The sequence below is a fragment of the Chlorocebus sabaeus genome, chromosome 22, assembly GCF_047675955.1.
Source record: "Chlorocebus sabaeus isolate Y175 chromosome 22, mChlSab1.0.hap1, whole genome shotgun sequence".
Classification (NCBI taxonomy): Eukaryota; Metazoa; Chordata; class Mammalia; order Primates; family Cercopithecidae; genus Chlorocebus; species Chlorocebus sabaeus.
Genome location: NC_132925.1, coordinates 34113061 through 34130700, shown reverse-complemented (window position 1 = coordinate 34130700; position 17640 = coordinate 34113061). Strand labels below are relative to the sequence as shown.

The window sequence follows — 17640 nt, the reverse complement described above, 5'->3', positions numbered from 1 at the left end:
AACTGACTGAATTGCTTGTGCAAATGGTGTTAGTAAGTTGTAGAGCATGTCACCACCACAAAGATAGCCAGGTCATTTCTGGACATCTTCCTAAAAATATACCTTCTTTCATTTTTCCCTGAATGTATTGCATTATACTTGCTTGTACTGAAGTTGCTCTGACCTCTTGTGGATGACAGCAAGCCTCATGAGATCATCCGGCAGACTTTGCCTTTTAATACCCCGAATACTAATAACACAATGTTCTACAACTTCCATATCATGTGGAGAATGTTCCGTAAGCCTAGCACCAACCTTGTATCTGGACATTCAGTCTGAGAAGACGTCATTTATTCCCAACTTTTCTTCTTTTTATAAACTTTCTTTCCATATTAAAATCATCCTTCCACTCCTTAATTTAAATGTGCCTCAATATTATTTTAACAAACTCAGTGGCGTCTCTGTACCTTACACCTTTCTGTACCCCTCCCTCCCTCCTGAGGGAAGAATCCCTGAATGATCCTAGTAAGTTCTGAAAAGCCTTAGCGGGGTAGATAATGGGTAAAGATCATTGTATTTCAGCTCCCTGATCCATTACACCCCTGCCTTTCACCAGCATGCAGAGCGTTGTGTTTTTTTCTAACAGAATAAATTAAATATGAAAGAGAAGGACTAATGTAATTCAAATAAACATGTTAATGACCCCATTTTTCCATTTGGTAACTAGACCGGATGTGGTGGAATGCCAGTTTTTTACTGAGCCTGTAATTTAAAACTTTCAACAAGGACACTTTTTTTCCCTTTTATTTCCATCCTCCATTCCCACCCGCTTTTATTCTTACAGACACTCCTTACTGTCCAATTAGTTTTGGAACATGAAAACTGTCCTCACTGCTGCCTGGAGCTATGGGGGACCTGGGATGGTTTCTCTCTGTGGGATGGCTTGTGAGACTCCAGTTTTACTGGTGATGACCCTGCCAGAGCTCTGTGCTGTTGAAGGGTGTGGGGAAGGAGGTGACTGGTGCATCCTGCACCTCCTCTGCACCCCGACTTTGCATATTTTTGGTGTTTTGCATGTACACGTTTGCTGTTCTAGGCAGCACTTCAGCATGCAGATTTGGGAATAGAAGAGCTCTTCGTTTGCTTTTAACCCTGTAAGTAGCCATCCATCCCAGCTACATTTTTTATGGGTCAAAGCCATGTTTTAAGAGCTTGTTATCATCCAAACTAAAACCCTCACTAACTCGATGTGTCCCCAGATGACCCCCTAGTTTATTTCTTCCCTTCCCTCCACTAAGTCAGTTGTCTCCCTATGCACCTCGGGAGTAGCCATTTTCCACAGCAGCCCCCACCCCTCCTCCAGAAAATGGGCGGCTCAAAATGGAGCCCTTCCTCTCCTCCAGACCTCAAATCTGCCACCTGTCTGCTCCATTCATCATTAGTTAGCTATGGAGCCTGATTTTTCTCCAAACTGTATGTATTTAATCCCTGATTTCTTCCTCACCCCCACAATGTGACATCCTTTCAGCATTTTACCAGCTGGAACCAGCGCTCTCTTGTATCTTTTACTGTGGTCACTTGCTAGAGTTTGACGGAAAACTTTTTGATGTGAACACATTTCAGTTTTTTTCCAATTTACACTGGAGAGAGGAATGAAGGGGAGAGGGGACTCTGGCCCTGTTACTTCCTGTTTGTTTTTGTTCTGGAGAATGCAGACCATCTGTGTCTCTCTCAGAAGCTGTTCTTCTACAGCCACCGTGCTGAGGCTGATACTTAATTTCTTAGTTTTTCCCTCGTTTCTCTCTAATTTCCTTTTCCTCACCCAAAAACACCTAAGCCCCTCATTAAATCTTTCTTCCTCAATTTTCTTATCTTAATAGTACCTCTGGATACGGTTCTGTCCCCATTAATGCCAGAATTTCAAATTAAGTAAATGATAATTGGAGAGAGAAAACAGGAGAGAATGGAACAAGGAATCAGTAAGCAAACGGAAAAAAAAGTGGGTTGACTTTTTAAACATGGAGTTTGCTGATTCTCACAGCCAGTTCCCATGTCCTGGCATCCATTGTTCAGCTGATGTCTCACCTGTTAGATGGACCTTGTCTTTTTCGGGAGAAACATCTGCCAGATGTTGGATCTCTCTCTGAGTTGCCCGAGAAAGTCCCTCCCTAATTTATTTTTCCTGCCACACAGACTTTGATAAAGGTTATACTTTCTCATAATAATCAAGATGGTTATTTTCCAGAACTAGTAGAGATATTCTCTCTCTTCTGAGAGCTGCCCGATGAATCCCAACATATAGTCACCCTATATAAAAGTCCTATATTCTTTCTGTTTCTTTTACATGCAATTTCACTAAACAAAGTCTCTAAACAACTAGATCCTCTTTCAGTAGATAACTATAACTTATGAAATTTTAAGTTTTTCATAAGAAGCATCTTTCTGAGACGCATCTTCATTTCAGATGTCATTGCAATTTAGGACAGAATATTTTCCTCATTTGTGTTTTTTGAAAAACATAGCTTTGATTTGTTTTAAAATTTATTCTTAAGGTCAGAATTAAAAAGCTAAATGAATTCCAGGCGTCAAACTCCAGAATTATATTTCAGCTGGTTCAAGCCTAAAATGTGCTATATCAACTGTTTACAGGGAAAGTGCCCAGTAGTTGTGGCCTTCGTGGAGGGCTTTTTGGAGCTCTCGCCTGTCCCCCACCCCCTTCCTTCAGCCGCTTCTGTTTGTTCCTGCTGTAGTGCCTTCAGCCATGAACATACCGTTTAATCAGTGGTGTATTAAAATGGACCTGGTGCAGTCAGCAATAGCTAGGCCAAAATCGATTGGCTATTTTTAAAAGGAAAAAAAGAAGATAGAAAATTGCTCTTTTAATCTAGGTAAATCAAATCGTGCCTGCTTGCTTTCCACCTGTAGCTAAGGGTAGGCAAGAGCATTCTGATTGATGACAGTGTTTCTTTGTGCTTCTTTATTCATGCTTATCCACTTGGGGTAAAAGCACCAGGGTATCTTCAGAACTGAGTTTTCACATTCACGTGAGAAAGCTTGTGCTCTTTTTCTCTCAGAAAAAAAAAAAAAAAAAAAAAAATCTTCCCTTTTGCCCCCTCTTAGAAGATTTGAATAAAAGCAGAATACGTTCAACCTTTTCTGCCTTTTTGGTTTTTTCCTGCCGTGAAATCATATCTGACTGTGACATCACAGTGTGTTGCTTTGGGCAGCTTTGTGATGTATGAAGGCGAGGACCTTAATTGGGTTAACAGAGCACACCAGGAGCGGACGGCGGACGAGCGCTGCTCTCCCACTAGGCAGTTCTCTGCTCCAGGCAGTGTGAAAGAACCAGAGACCAGCTAGAGAGGAGCTCCTTCTCCCAGGGATTTTTAACTCTGAGGCTTTGTCGTCTTCTAGTGTATTACTAACCAATGAAAGTAATTTTTAAAAGAAAAAGTATATAAATGTGCTTTGTTTTTAAACTGCAAAACATTGGGGGTGGGGGTGGAATATGCTGGCAGGTTTGTTCTATAGCATTGATTTGTGACCAACAAAGGAAATGTCTACTTGTGAGACACAAATCAATGCAACCAGACTGCGAAAGTACAAACAGAGATGTGAGAAAATTATTCAATCGTTAGTCTTCTATGGAATTTAAAAACATTGAATCTTTCGATTGTTCCAATACAAAAAAAAAAAAAAAAGTGAATCACTAGAAGAAAGGAAGGGAGGGTATAAGGACTGTTTCTAATTTCGTCAAAGGTTTTCTCTCGTGATTGTGGAAAGGTCCGGCAAGGCTATAAGATTCCTAAAACGTTAGCAATGTTGTGAATGATTTTCAGAAGTCATTAACCATGTCCTCAGATGCTGTTGATAGCAAAGTTGTGGAAAACTGGTAGAAGACAAGTTTATACCCGAACTTCTGCTTTAGTCTGCAGCAACCTTGGCTGCTGTAAAGCTGAAGTTTCTTACAAACTCTCTGTATCCAGAAATAATCCATAACAAGCAAACTCAGTACTTACATAGTATTTTTTATCATATAAGCATACTACAGAAATTAACAAATAGATTACGTGGGTAAAAACGCAACTCTAGAAAGCTAAAGGTGTTTATTTTGTAAAACTTCATCAGTTCAAATAAACTGGGAGACAGACAACTAGAATGAGCTGAAAACGTGATCATGGAATATTTCCATGTAGTTTGAACTGAGATTTCTAAGTTTTACAAGTAGAGTTTCATCAGCACTAACTTCAAAATAAATAAGAATTGTCAGTAATTTATCAGATGTGTATATGTTAAAGTAGTTAAAGACGTTTTCCACCCCTCATATGGGTTACATCTGGTTTCCCCCATCCTTCCTCCCAACAGTTTTAAGGTTATTAGTTTGCTTAGAAATCCCATTTTCAGAGCTAATAAAAAGGTAAATTTCAACACAATCCTTATCCTGTCACAGATTGTGAATTATTCTGACTTCTCCTTTTGGAGAAAAGGAACAAAGATGATCAGACGTTACTTCTCTGAACACTGAAAATTAACGTAAATAGCTTCACAGTTGTTAATGTTTTCCCAGTGTCTAGTCAGGCCAGAGTTCCCATTAGCAGTCCAGGGACATTTTCTAACTTGACTATATATTTCTGCCTCCATCACTATGATGAAGTCAGTTACCAAGACTCTCTCACCTTATCCTAAAACTGTGCTATTTCTTTACTTCCCAATTGTCATCATGTTAGTTACATTGCCGGAGGAAATCAAGGGAGTGAAATACAATGGATCAGAGACCTATCAAGTAAAGTAATCAAGAATGGATTTCTGGACAATCTCGTTTAAAATAAGAACCCTTGCAATAAAAGTGCATAAATGTCTCACTCTGTGTTACACAATAATACCTCAAAGTCCAATTTCTGGTAGTTCAGATCTCTGAATTACCACTCTGAACAAAGAAATAACTAAAGACCTTCAGGTGTCCAAATGAGTTTCCCCCAAGTCTCCTACCAAACCCTGCGTTCAAGCAGTATTGTCTCTATAGCTCTTATTTATTTGATTTTCTGATCCAAAGCACATTAGAAAATACATTTAGCATAGAGGATTTAGAGGAGATGGGTCTGAAAAACTGGGACAGTGACGCCAGTCAGCTATGGCAGTGGATAGTAGGCTATAGCTCAGTCTGTGGCCGTTAGGCTGAGCCAAGGGACGAGGCTGGTTCTCACCACAAGTAAGAAAAGTGTATTACTGAAAAACAGGAACGATGAATATTCACAAGGATGACCCTGTATCATAGAAAAAAAATTATATCAACTTACCGTGTTTAAGAAAACAAAGATATTTAAAAGTTTTCTACGAAAAACATGTTTAGAATATATTTTATTGCTTAAAGAGGCAAATTTATGTCATTAAAAAACATTTTAAAATACATGGAACATTTTATTCCTCAATGTAGCTTGCTTGCTTTTCATCCTTTTTCAGTTTGAAAAAATGTAGGGATTGTTTTGTAGTACTGACTCTAAAAACCTGTCTAGCCAAAACTACTAAGTACGAACACCTTAGAAGGAAGGATGTTTATTCTTGAATATTTTGAGTCCAGGTCTCTTAAAATAAAGATGTTCTTTTTCATTGATCTTAGTTATATAATGTATGTTGTCATCTGGAGTAAGGCGCAGTTGCTCATATTTAGCTGGTTTACTTTGTAATGCGTCATTATAAGTGACCGAAAACATGGTACAGGAAGTTGTTTGTGTGTTTTCTCATTGCTTATGCAACTTCCAAGCAGAAAATGTTCTTGAGACCAGATGGTAAAGAACAGTCAACTGCAAGTTCTATTCTCCAGATGTATTGATGTTTCATGTCTTCCTGAAGCCAGTTCAAATACACTTGTAAATTCAAGTCTTAATTTCAGTAACTCTTTCACTTCTGCTAGATCCTAAATGATAAAGCAATAGGCTAGAATATTTAATAACAGGATCTCTGAAGCCTGCTGTACTATAGAGTGGCAATGCCATGGTCATATAATTCAGTCAGATAAAAGTTCATTACATCAGCTTTTGGACATATTTGGTCACTGTGCTACAATGACAGCTAAGTGTTTACAGTACCAAACGTCTTTTCAACTTTATCCTTTCCAAGAGTGCACTTTGTTAAGACAATTTTAAAAAATAACATTTACCCAGTGTTTCTACTTGGCATGTAGGAATTTTTTTTTTTTTTTTAATCTGCTCAGCAATTTGGAAGTTTGCTTGGAACACAGATGAGTTAAGATAAAAAGCTGTTTTTTAAAAAAAATGCCTCTAGTAAGTAAAAATGAAGATACTATATCTGAATGAATGTGAAAAGTTGTCCCTTTGTATATTTTTAAAGCTTCCTAAACTATCCCCAGTTCTCAGCCAAATGCAGCCTACCCAGATTGTCTTTAGGAAAGTAGCAATTCACAGAGATTTGCAGTTAGCCATGTATCAAACTGCACTCTCTTTAGTCCCTGCTTACAGCTCCACCATTTTAGAATATGGTGAGATATGCCAGAGCCCTACCATCTGTTTAATGGGCTAATTATGTTTACCACATGCCTACTTCACAGGAATACCATGAGCGAGGTTGCCAAACATCATACAAATATATATGTTTGTATATATTGATATATAAATATACACGTAAATAAAATTGTATACATATATAAAAGCATTCAGCATTTCTGAGTTTTACTCCATCTTTTACTCTCAAGAGACATCATGGCCCATCCCTTAAACCCAGCCAGGTGTTGTCAGAGTTTGTGAGGCTGTCGATGATAGAACCGTCAGACTGAGAGGGATCCTCTAACTGAGAGATTTGGAGGAAGTGAAACTCAAATTGTATACACATTCCTATGTCTTTGCCTATTTATCTATGCCCCATGCTCTCTGTACTAAAATTTAGACATTTTAGCTTCATAATTAATGCACTTTATGATACTGTATGTTGCTATATCCAGTGACTAAACTTCTTTTAAGAAACAGGATCTCTTCTCCTGTATGGAAAAAAAAAGAAGTAGTAGTAGTCAGACTGTTTTAACACAATTCCCACAATTCCTCCTGTACATGGCTACAACTTTTCTCTTACATACCACAGCTTCTATATTGGGCTTGTTCTTAAAGCTAGGATTTTTTTTTCCTCTTATGAGGACACTGCAACCCTTGACAGTCTTTTCTCTGGTATTCTCTGAGTGCTTCCTAGATACGTGATCTCAGTGACTCCAGTTATCACAAGGACTGATTTTCACTTGCTATCCATGAAAATTATCGCTGGGTCAAACTAAGTTGGGTCAAACTAAGTTGCTTCCTGGAAATGGGGCTTATGCTCCTTGTGAGTTGTGTCCAGAGGGAATTCTGAGCAGTAAAGGGAGGCAAACTGAGGGCATTCTAGGTGAAGGGAATTAAACCAGCAAAGAATCAGGGCACAGATGGAAAAGAGCGAGTCATGGGTAACCAGAGTGCCTAGTCAGGATATGATATAAGCTCCGGGTATTGGGTTTTCTGTGTAGCTCCTTTGTTTATGTAAAGCTAGCTCGGCAGGCTCTGGGCCTTCTTGGCTTTGAGGATGCACTGACCTGAGAGCTATGGGAAAAAGTAGCCATGTCTGTACACCAGACTATAAAGCCAATATGTAGCATTGTCTTTGAAAATGAAAAGCAATAATGTGAAACTATCATTGATATAAGATTTTATTTAGTCTTTTCTAAGATACCAGGGTATTTTTAAAACCTGTTTTCTTCCCCTCAGCATTAGGATGTTTTCTTATACTGGTTCAACTGAAGTAAATTATTCAAACGGAGCTGTTTTGTTTTATTTGTTTGTTTTTGTTTTTGCAGCTTTATGCTTACCAGGGACTTCATAAACAAGTTGGAAGAGAAAAAATAACCAGGACATAAATATAGAAATAACCCAATCACATAAGCTTTCATGAGCATGGGTGGGGGCCTTGTGGGAAGGATGAAGAAAAATCTTTATTAGCACCAGAATGATCGTGATTACCTTAGGCATAAGTCTGATTTGAGAAGAGACATTGATATACAAAGAAAGGAAGGATTATTCCCCTCTGATTTGTCCACGTGTACAATGAAAAATAGCTTCAGTATTTACTATTTGACTTCTTGAGTCCAGAAACCTAATACTGCAAACTGCATCGGCACAGAGCAAGAGAAAGCAAGTATTTACCAAAGCAAGAGGAAAGAGGAATTGTTCTTCCATCTCTTCTTACTTTAGAATCATCAAATGTTATTACTGGAAAGAATCTTAAAAACCATCTAATCCAACACTCCCACATTATATATAAGAAAAATGAGACTCGGGAGAAGTTTCATGACTTGCCCAAGATCACACAACAGATTACAAACATGCCTGGGGACCCACATATGATAGATACATGCCCTTCTTCAGTTTCACCGTAATCATTTTAGAGAATTAATTGACTTATCCCACCAATGTTGCTTTGTATATCTTGATTATCAACTGGCTTCTCAATTTTTTTGAAGTGAACTTTACTTTTTAATAACTGCCAGATTCTATAGCTGATTCTAAAAATTAAAATGTGTTCTCAGACATATCCTGAGTGTTGTACAGATATGGAGAAGCTCACTAGATCAACATGTATGCCTCCTTATTTTATATGAATCCTGTAATACCTATAAACGTGGCCTGATCATATGAGACTTGAAGTATCTAGAGTTCCAGATATTTGTTGGAGCATATAAATAGGTGAGAGCAGATTTACTCATTTACCCACTCTAAGTCCCTGAGACGTTCCTAAACTGCTGTGCCAGTTATTCCCACTGCCATCGATATCACCAATTCCAACTATTACCAATGCGGCCCATTTCTACAGACTGATTTCTTATTAGGTTCAAAACCAGCTGTACTTGGTGTTTTACTGATATTTTGTTCAGTGTTAGAGGAGAAAGAACGTGGTGAGACTCTGGCATAGCCCAGCTCTCTTCTGTGAAGAGCGAGTCCCTCACTGACAATAGACAGTCAATAAGTGGTTGTCTAAAGGGGTCGAAAAAAGCATCCACCATTTCTCTATTTCAAAAAAAAAATGAATCATTTGAAAATATTGACTACAAGTTTCTGATGCAATGCTGTGTGGTTCGTTGGGCCACATATGGTTATGATGATCTGCATGTCAGCTACAATCCGGAAATACTCTCATTGTTACAATGCAAAATAATATAATCTTCCACTTTTACATTTTAAATGTGTTTGGCCCACCAAGTCCTTGCTTAGGTGCCAAACACCACTGTGAAGGAACTGTCTGACATAGTACTCTGAGATTTCAGGTGAGTATAATCATCTCCCAGATGCATAGAATAAGCCTGGGTTTTGAGGCAAAGAGAAGAGGCAAACCTCCTGCTCTTCCAGAAGTCCGAACCATTCAGCAATATATTCACAGTAGCTAGGGGGAAAAGCCTTTGTGAAGAAAACTGCTGTGTCTCATGGCTGTTTTTATTAAAACATTTAGTCCACCAGTTTTCCAACTCTAAGAACAATTTAATTCACAAAGCACATGAAATAAGCAGAAAAATCTAGTCCCCACAGCCATGTTCCACCTCTGTGATCCTTGTCGTGAGTTAGGGTGATTTAGTCATCAAGATCCCTGCTGTTCTGTGTTTGTATATTTGTGAGGAAAACCTAGAATTCATCCCCTTTAGAAGCTGTGTCCATATGGCATGCAGCAAAGACTATTAGAGAACAGTAGTAGGAGTTTTGTTATCAAATCCAGCCAGATTTGCAGATAGGAATAATGGGAAATCAGTATTTTTCCTTCCTCTTCCTCTCTCTTTTCCTTTTTAGTCTTTTTCTTTCTCCTATTTGCTGCTTCAATTCAGTTCTCTTTTGTTTATGGATTTGGAGAGTACACCAAAAGCAAAGAAGCCAAGCAAATCCTGTTTGGAGGAAGCACAGCCATTTTGACATGTAACCATCTCATCATTCCTTTTTATATGCTTAAACAATTGAAGAGCATGTAGAATAGCCAGGTGCTGGTCCTCAAAGTGGGTGTGCCCTAAGACATTCTTTGGTTTGAACTAGTCTAGTCCACTGTTTCATGTTACTGAACGATCAAAACAGAGAAGAAAGTTTTTCTTTTCTGGTTCTAGACCAAATGACTGGCAGGATGTAATCACCATCTGTAATTTTCTGTGAAGTCCTTCCCCAGTCCAATTTACATGACATGTACAGCTACTTCGCTCTGAGAATGCAAACTCAAAACATACAGCCTTTAAGTGATTTTTCCTAGGATGGGCAAGGTGAAGCAGTGAGGAAATGGACGTATATATGTTATACATTTACATTATTTTTCCTCATAAACTTTTAAACTTACTATCCAGCATTTATATTTTTTCTCAAATTGGTAGTTTCTCAAATTTTTTCTCAAATTTTTCTCAAATTGGTAGTTTAAAGAAAAACCTACCTTTGTGATTTTTCAAAAGTCATTTTTCAGCCTCTCCTATTATATTTTTTTTCAGTAGTCACCTTAGTGGGTAGCTGAGTGGGGATCAGGTACAAAAAGACCTCATCATGTATTACAAGCCAGAGAGTGTACTCATGGGAAAAATGTAAGTCCTCAGATGGAAAGTCATCTCCATCAAAGAAAGTGGCTCGGGCAACAGTGCCTGACATAACATAGTCTGCATGGTGAAACATTGCAGCCATGTTTTCAGTTGCTTTTCACTCTCTGGAATTTTATGCAATGATTGCAGCCAAGAACCTTTGTAATATCATTCTCTGGTCAAACAAAAAAGAGAGGAAAAAAAAAATCCTTTGAAAATTGAAGCTAGTTGATGCAAGCTAGTAGACAATCCAGTGAAATTTTCATCTCACTCTGTTTTTAGGGCTTGGGGTTTTTATGCAATATAAGTGTGGTAGAGAAGGTGTCTGTCTGGTGTGGTTTGGGATACTTTGCTGTTTCAAATACTTTAAAGAAGAATTCTTGTTTTCTACAGTTTATTAAACTAGCTGAGTTAAATATATTGGTTATCAGATCCCATGATGCATGATTATTGAATATATTTTAAAATACAAAAAATTCAGTTGTGCTGTCCCCTTTCTCCTTCTGTCTCCTCCCTGTCTGTCTCTCTGCTGTGAAGCACTGGGAGTGTGTGTGTGTGTGTGTGTGTGTGTGTGTGTGTGTGTGTGTATGTGTGTCTGGGAGGTAGACTGATTCCCTACCTGGAAATGGCTTTCTATTATTAGACGTTCAGTTACCAGGGGTTATGTAAGACAATTGAAGCTCTGTTTTTTAACAGAGACATGATTCATGCTGCTTGTAGTAACAGTAACCACCTCCAAACGAGACAGAAACCAGACACAGACAAAGGCTGGAGAAATCAATGCCGACTCGGTACAGCCATTCTCCTGATACCCTCTGCCTTTCAATCAGAGCACTTAGGTTATCGGGAGAGGAGGCTCCTGCTAACTCTGGATCTTTTTTTGTCTCTTGGGGCTTCCAGGTGAAATCATGTGGGCTGGAGCTGTGTACAGGAGAAAATGGGTCCTCAGGAACAGTGACGTCTGACCTCCTTCCCTAGGGTCCCCCAGTGTTTCAGACACACCTGGAGGAACAGTGGTTGTCACCTGTGCTATGGCTCAGAACTCACTGTGGCTTCTACTCAGAAAGGTTGGAACTTGAGCATTTGGCTCACCCACTCAAGTAACTTTCCTCAAGTGATTCTCTGCAGCGTGCTGGGAGAGGAGAGAATGGAGTGGGATTTGAGCTGCTGCCAGTGCTTTATTATAGCTTCTTCTAAAACCTGAATGGAAGTGGACTGGCTGTCAGTTCCCACACACATTCGGGACCCTTTCCTAAATCTTCCAGACGACATTGATTCAATACTCCACACTATACAAAGCACTTCCACATGGATCAGCTTATTTTAGCCTCACAACTTTATAAGATAGGCAAAGCATACGTTATTGTCAATACCATTTTGCAAGAGAGAGATTTTACAGCTTACAAGTATCATGCCATTCATTGATTCCTTGCTCATGACTTTATAAGTGAGAACATTAAGATTCACAAAAGTTAGTGACTTGACCGTGGTCACACGGCTAGTTCTTACCAGATCCAGGAGGACAAGGCAGATCTTCTGATTCTCCATCTAGTGCTCTACCCCCGATTTGCTACAAAACTTGTTGGCAACCATGGCATTTTGGAGGGGAAAAAAGCATTTTCTGCTGAAAACCTTGGTTTTAGATTAAGTTCTACTACTCATTAGCTAGCCAGCTTAAACTGCCTTTTCCTTCCTCTTCACCCCATCCACCTCAATCTCCTCATCTATGCAACTCATGATAGGGAGAACTCATTTTTAGAGTGTTCATGATAGTACCACATAATCTTTAACATGTCTAAGTCAATATATATAAAGCATTGCCAATAGTATCTCCCTGCCCCCACCAAGAGTGAAATCCAGCAAAGAGATCCAGAGATCTCAGACTTCACCCAGAACATAAAAGAAAACTATTTATTTTTACTACAAAAAGAAGAAACTCAGATACTTTATTGCAGAAACCAGAAACTGTCCATGGCTCTCTGAAAACAGCAGTCTTACCCCAGTGACCTGTTACACACCCAGTAGGCAGGCCACCCTTCATTTTCACTCTCAAATGTGTAAATTGCCCAGAAAGACAATTCTTAAGTATTGACATGACAGGAAAACATCTAGGCCATTTAGCTTCACCCACCCAATAATCTCCTGCAATAAAAATTCCAATTTAAAAATACTTATTGATCACTACTAATAATCAACACTCTGATACACTGTTATGAATTTTAACTAAAGACTGAGACAGAATTTTCTGTTTATGAAATTTTACCATTATCCTGCTATTTAACATGTTACACAATACAATGTATACCTATTTTAAGATAAACATAAGTAAACATTCTTGTTTATAAAATAGTTTTTTATTAAATTTTTTGTTTGTATGCCGCTTTATATCCAGGAAGGTAGCAAAATACTCCACAGGTTATACTCCAATAAAATGCATTTTTTCTTCTGCGAAAATATGAAAGTCATTCGTTCCTGCAGTTTTAAGAAAGAAAGCTATACTTTTTTCTCTCACATAATAAAACTCCCCAACTAAGCATCAAGAGACCAAATTTCTAGTCCTAGACCCATTAAAAATTCACTATTAGGAAACCTGCTAAGTCCCAACTTCAGATAACATCTAATCTGAAAAACTCAGAGCCCCTTAACATCTAGTTATTACACACTAGCCTGAGACAACCTGCTCTGTGCTGTTGTGTGTTGTGTCAATAAAAGAGCTTTATGGGAAAGATGGAATTCATTGTTTGGGGTTTTATGTTGTGCCAGTCGTTGCCAAGCTGCCTTGAATTCACCAATGTAATGTGTCTCCAGACTGATTCAAAGAGATAGAATTTGGAATGTGACTAGAAGGCAGCAGCAGATTCTGTAAATAGTTGCTACACATTCTGTATACCAGGCACAACAGTACGCAGTGGAACCTTAGACAGTACTTACCCTGACTTCCTTATGTAGGAAAATATCCTTTTTCTTTTCATCAAGTTACCAAAATTTAATGATTATGAATGGTAATTCTACCATTGGCATGTTCCAGTGATCCCTTTCATGGATCTCTTGATGTTCCTAGATTATTTTAACCTTATCCCCATTTGGTGTTAACTAATGCAAATTCTTACTTTTACCTAAGAACAGAGCTGCCTTTGCTCTTCTATATCTAGCCTTTATCCAAATCCTTAGATACACATGGTATCATCTGCAGGGCAATGGCAGTGATAGCGGGTGGTGTTTCTTCCCAGTATTGTGATGGAACACTTCACCTGGGCTGTTAGCATCTTAAACTATCCCAATCGCTACAGAAATTGTGTTTTAAACCATCATGCCTTAATGCCATCTATTTCTGTTTATGTTAACCGATAACATGGTTATAACATCCTACTATGCTTAAAACTACAGTATATGCTGAGGTCTCTGTAGTGTATAAAGCAAGGTTCCTGCCCAAGAGGATTTACACCCTCGCTAATAATATAGCAAACCGTCAGTAAACCACAACCATTTATTGAAGTACTTAAAAAGTGGCAGAAAACATTATGGGCTGAGGCAGTCTTCACAAGGGAAAATTTCATAAAGGATATATTTTTATATTTGGACCTTGAAGGAGAAGAAAGTCCTATATAATTTTTTGAAAGGTGATAAAGGTATTCCAAGCAGTCAAACTGGTATCTACAGTAGCTCAGAGATACAAATGTGCTTAGTCTTTCTGACACCCTATAAGTTAACTAATTCAGACCATGTGGAGTATTGATGGAAAGGAAATCTGAGAGGACTCATTTGATAGGGAGTCAGTGAATTTCCGAGCCCAGGCTTAAGAGTTTGGAACCAGGGAAAATCCCTTAAAACATCTTTTCCCTAAGCATATTCTGAGGTTAAGTAAGTGTTCCATTAAAAAGGGGGATGGGGCAGTTTGTAATACAGTAAGCCTGGACAAAGATTAGGCTTCCAGCACCTTTAATATGCTATGTACACTTTCGAAAATAGAATATATAGGATTCAGTGTTTCCTAAACTTATTTGACCAAGGAATTTTTTTGAGATGCATCTTGAAATTCCAGTATGAAACACACTTTAAGATATACCATCTGAAAATATTTTTGAAAGACAGGAGTTGAATGCAGGACCAAAAAAACTATGTTGTGATGATGAATCTAGTACTGTTAGAAATGGATATGCTATCAGCTACAGAGAAAGTATCCCTGATGAAACCAAAGGAAGATAAACAGAAGTAGAAGGAATAACCTTCAAGATATGAAGGGAACATGGGAAAAGATACATGCTGAGGAAATAAAATAATGAAAATTCAGAGATATTAGAGGAGATGAGAGCTAATACACCTACTACACTGCATGCTGTAGATCCTTTTATTAAAGTAGGATGCTAGCTTATCAACTGAAAAAGAGAATGGAGAATAGGACTTCATAAAAGTAGAACAAACTAAGAAAAACTGCCATAGGTTGTACCTGGAAACAGTGGGCAGAAGCCTAGATCCAGGTGGCATGCATATGTAGCCTTTTGTTCTGAGAATGGGATGATATGGATTCATGATTGATGAATGTAAAAGGAGGCACTGCACATAGAAGGTTAGAGAAGAAAGGATATCTGCAGGGTTACTGAGGGCAGTGTTGAAATGGTTGATCATGGGGCCAGTTTTTCCAGATCAAACTGGACAAATACATCTGATAGGGCCAACTGGGGCCTACTAATGAACCAGCTGAAAACGTAGGTTCCTTGGGTTTCTGGGAAAGTGAGTTCACTAGCTGGGTGTGGAACATTCGACGTCAAATGTGAAGCTTCAAAAGAATAATTTAGAAGGAGTTTGAGAGCTGAGAAAAGGGGTGGTTAAGTCTGTTGAAAAGAAGTGGTAATGAGTTTTTGGATTAAAGTATTAATATAGGGAGGGAAAACATAAATCAAGTGTAGAAGGTTTTGAGAAATTTCAAAAAACATTCAAGAAGGCATGAGAGGGCCATGAAGAAGAACCTAGCCTAAGCCAATGGTGAGGACCACAAATGAAGAGGAGTGGAGCAAAGGCAGATCCGTGGTTTGGTGATTGTGAGCCCAGTGTAGGTTAAGCTCTAGAACATGTGGTGAGAACCTGGCTCTTAACTCTACTTTGCTACTCTCTGCCTTCATGACTGATGGCCAATAACTGTACCTTTCCTAAGTATCAGTTTCACCTCCTTTGTCTATAAAATAGGAATATAATCCCCAACTTCAAAGAGTAATTGTTAGAAAATAAAGTTATCTGTGAAAAGGCACAATGCCTGCCACACAGTAAGCATTTAGTCAGTAATAGCCAAAGTTACTATTGAAGTGATGGGAGCAGGAAAAGGGAAATGATGTTCACTTTGGGAACAGTGACAGAGTGTGTTATCTGGAGTAATGCCACTGTGATGTTTCTCTGTACCTTTTTTCCATTTACCAGAAACTATAATGGTTAATCCAGAACACATACTTACTGCAAGAGGTAAGGTATAGGAAACTCTGATAATACCAAATAAAATACTGTGTCATAAATCATGCTCATGTTAGAATTCTTATTACAGAGTTTAAAACGATCTTATTGACATGACCTGTGGCAGGCTTTCTGGACAAGAAGGTTCCAGCATCCGGTGACATAATAGAGGGGTTCCCATCACCAGGCCAGATTCATTAAAACCAGAAATTCATGATTGTGTGTGTGTGTGTGTGTGTGTGTGTGTGTGTGTGTGTACATGTACTCTGATCCAAAAGATCTCTTATTTTAAACAAGAATCAACTGTATCTGTGATACAGCTAAGGCTCATGGCATCGGATGTGCAACTTACATTAACAGAGTTTATGAACTGTCAAAGAGGAATCAAGAGGTCTCTATGGAGAAAATTAACATAGATTTAATGTGACAAACAGTGGGATTGTGATTCCATCTTGTGTTGGCAGGGCTATCCCAGGGGTCTTCAAGCCATCAGAGGTATGTCCTATGGACATGGGTATTAACTAGTGATTAATTAAGGAACTGAAATCTAAAAAGTAAAATAGTTATCACAGCATCAGTAAGCTGAAGATGGTGTTCCTGATTAGTTTATCTGGCCATGATGTCTTTGGTGCCTTATTCATTAAATGGTTTTCTCACCAGTTTCCAGAGAGGTGGGATTGGTTATGTAGACTTGGGAATTTGTTTCAGGTAATTAGGTAAAAAGTTAAAAGTCAAATAGACCTCCTTAACAGGTGTAATGGTTTAACAGGTTGATGAGCTACTTAATTCCCACATCTTCCTTCTCAGGGGACTGTTAGAGTTTTAAGGGACCTTAAAAATCATAAAACCAACCTCCTCTTTTTACAGATAGAAAAGCTGAGCCACCTAGAGGTTAAGTGTCCCATCTGAGGTCATCAGCTAGTCCTGATTTCACTTTCTCTTTTCTTATCTTACACTTTATAACTCTTCCTTTTTTTTCAAACATTGTATCCCCCACAGTGACCTCTCTGCTAATTATTTCTTAGATGTATCCTTTTTATGAAATTTGCTGTGCCTCAAATTATGATAGTGGGCCTTTGCCAGTTAGTAACCCATCCCCACTAACTCACCACTACATTTGGGGCAAAGAAACGAGGGAAGTGGAACAATTTTAAATTTACTATGATCTTTGAGACAGCTTTATCTTCACTTGGGAATTGCTGTTAGACAATTAAGGTTAGTAAAGCTCATTGAATTTCTCAGAGGGAAGGTGTTATTTGAATTACTACCAGATAATTATTGTTAAAAATAACAATAATGTAAAAAAATAGGAACTTTGCATGTTAGAGACATTATCGTTTTGAATTTCCAGAGAGAGGGGAAACCCCGTGGGGATCTAAAAACAATTTTTTGACAATGTGCTCTATGCTAGAAACTCCTTGAATTCTGTGTAATGCCTGATGACCTGACAAACTGGCCCAGAATCAGAAGCCAGTCAGCTGGCTATGTGAACTGTTAGCCAAGTTATTTGGCTTGAACTGCTCCTTCAAAAACAACCCTAGGAGAAAGCGGAGTGTCAGGCCAAAGACCTGCGGTCCCAGACCAGTAGCATCAGCATCACCTGGGAGATTGTCAGAAATGCAGGATCGCAAGCTCCACCCCAGATATGCTGA

The 17640-nt window shown here is 38.6% G+C and overlaps 1 protein-coding gene across 14 annotated transcripts in view; it reads left to right on the top strand.

Moving 5' to 3' along the window:
- ZBTB20 (zinc finger and BTB domain containing 20) overlaps positions 1-17640 on the top strand; it is an 830675-nt gene that overhangs the window by 734162 nt on the left and 78873 nt on the right. The window lies entirely within an intron of this gene.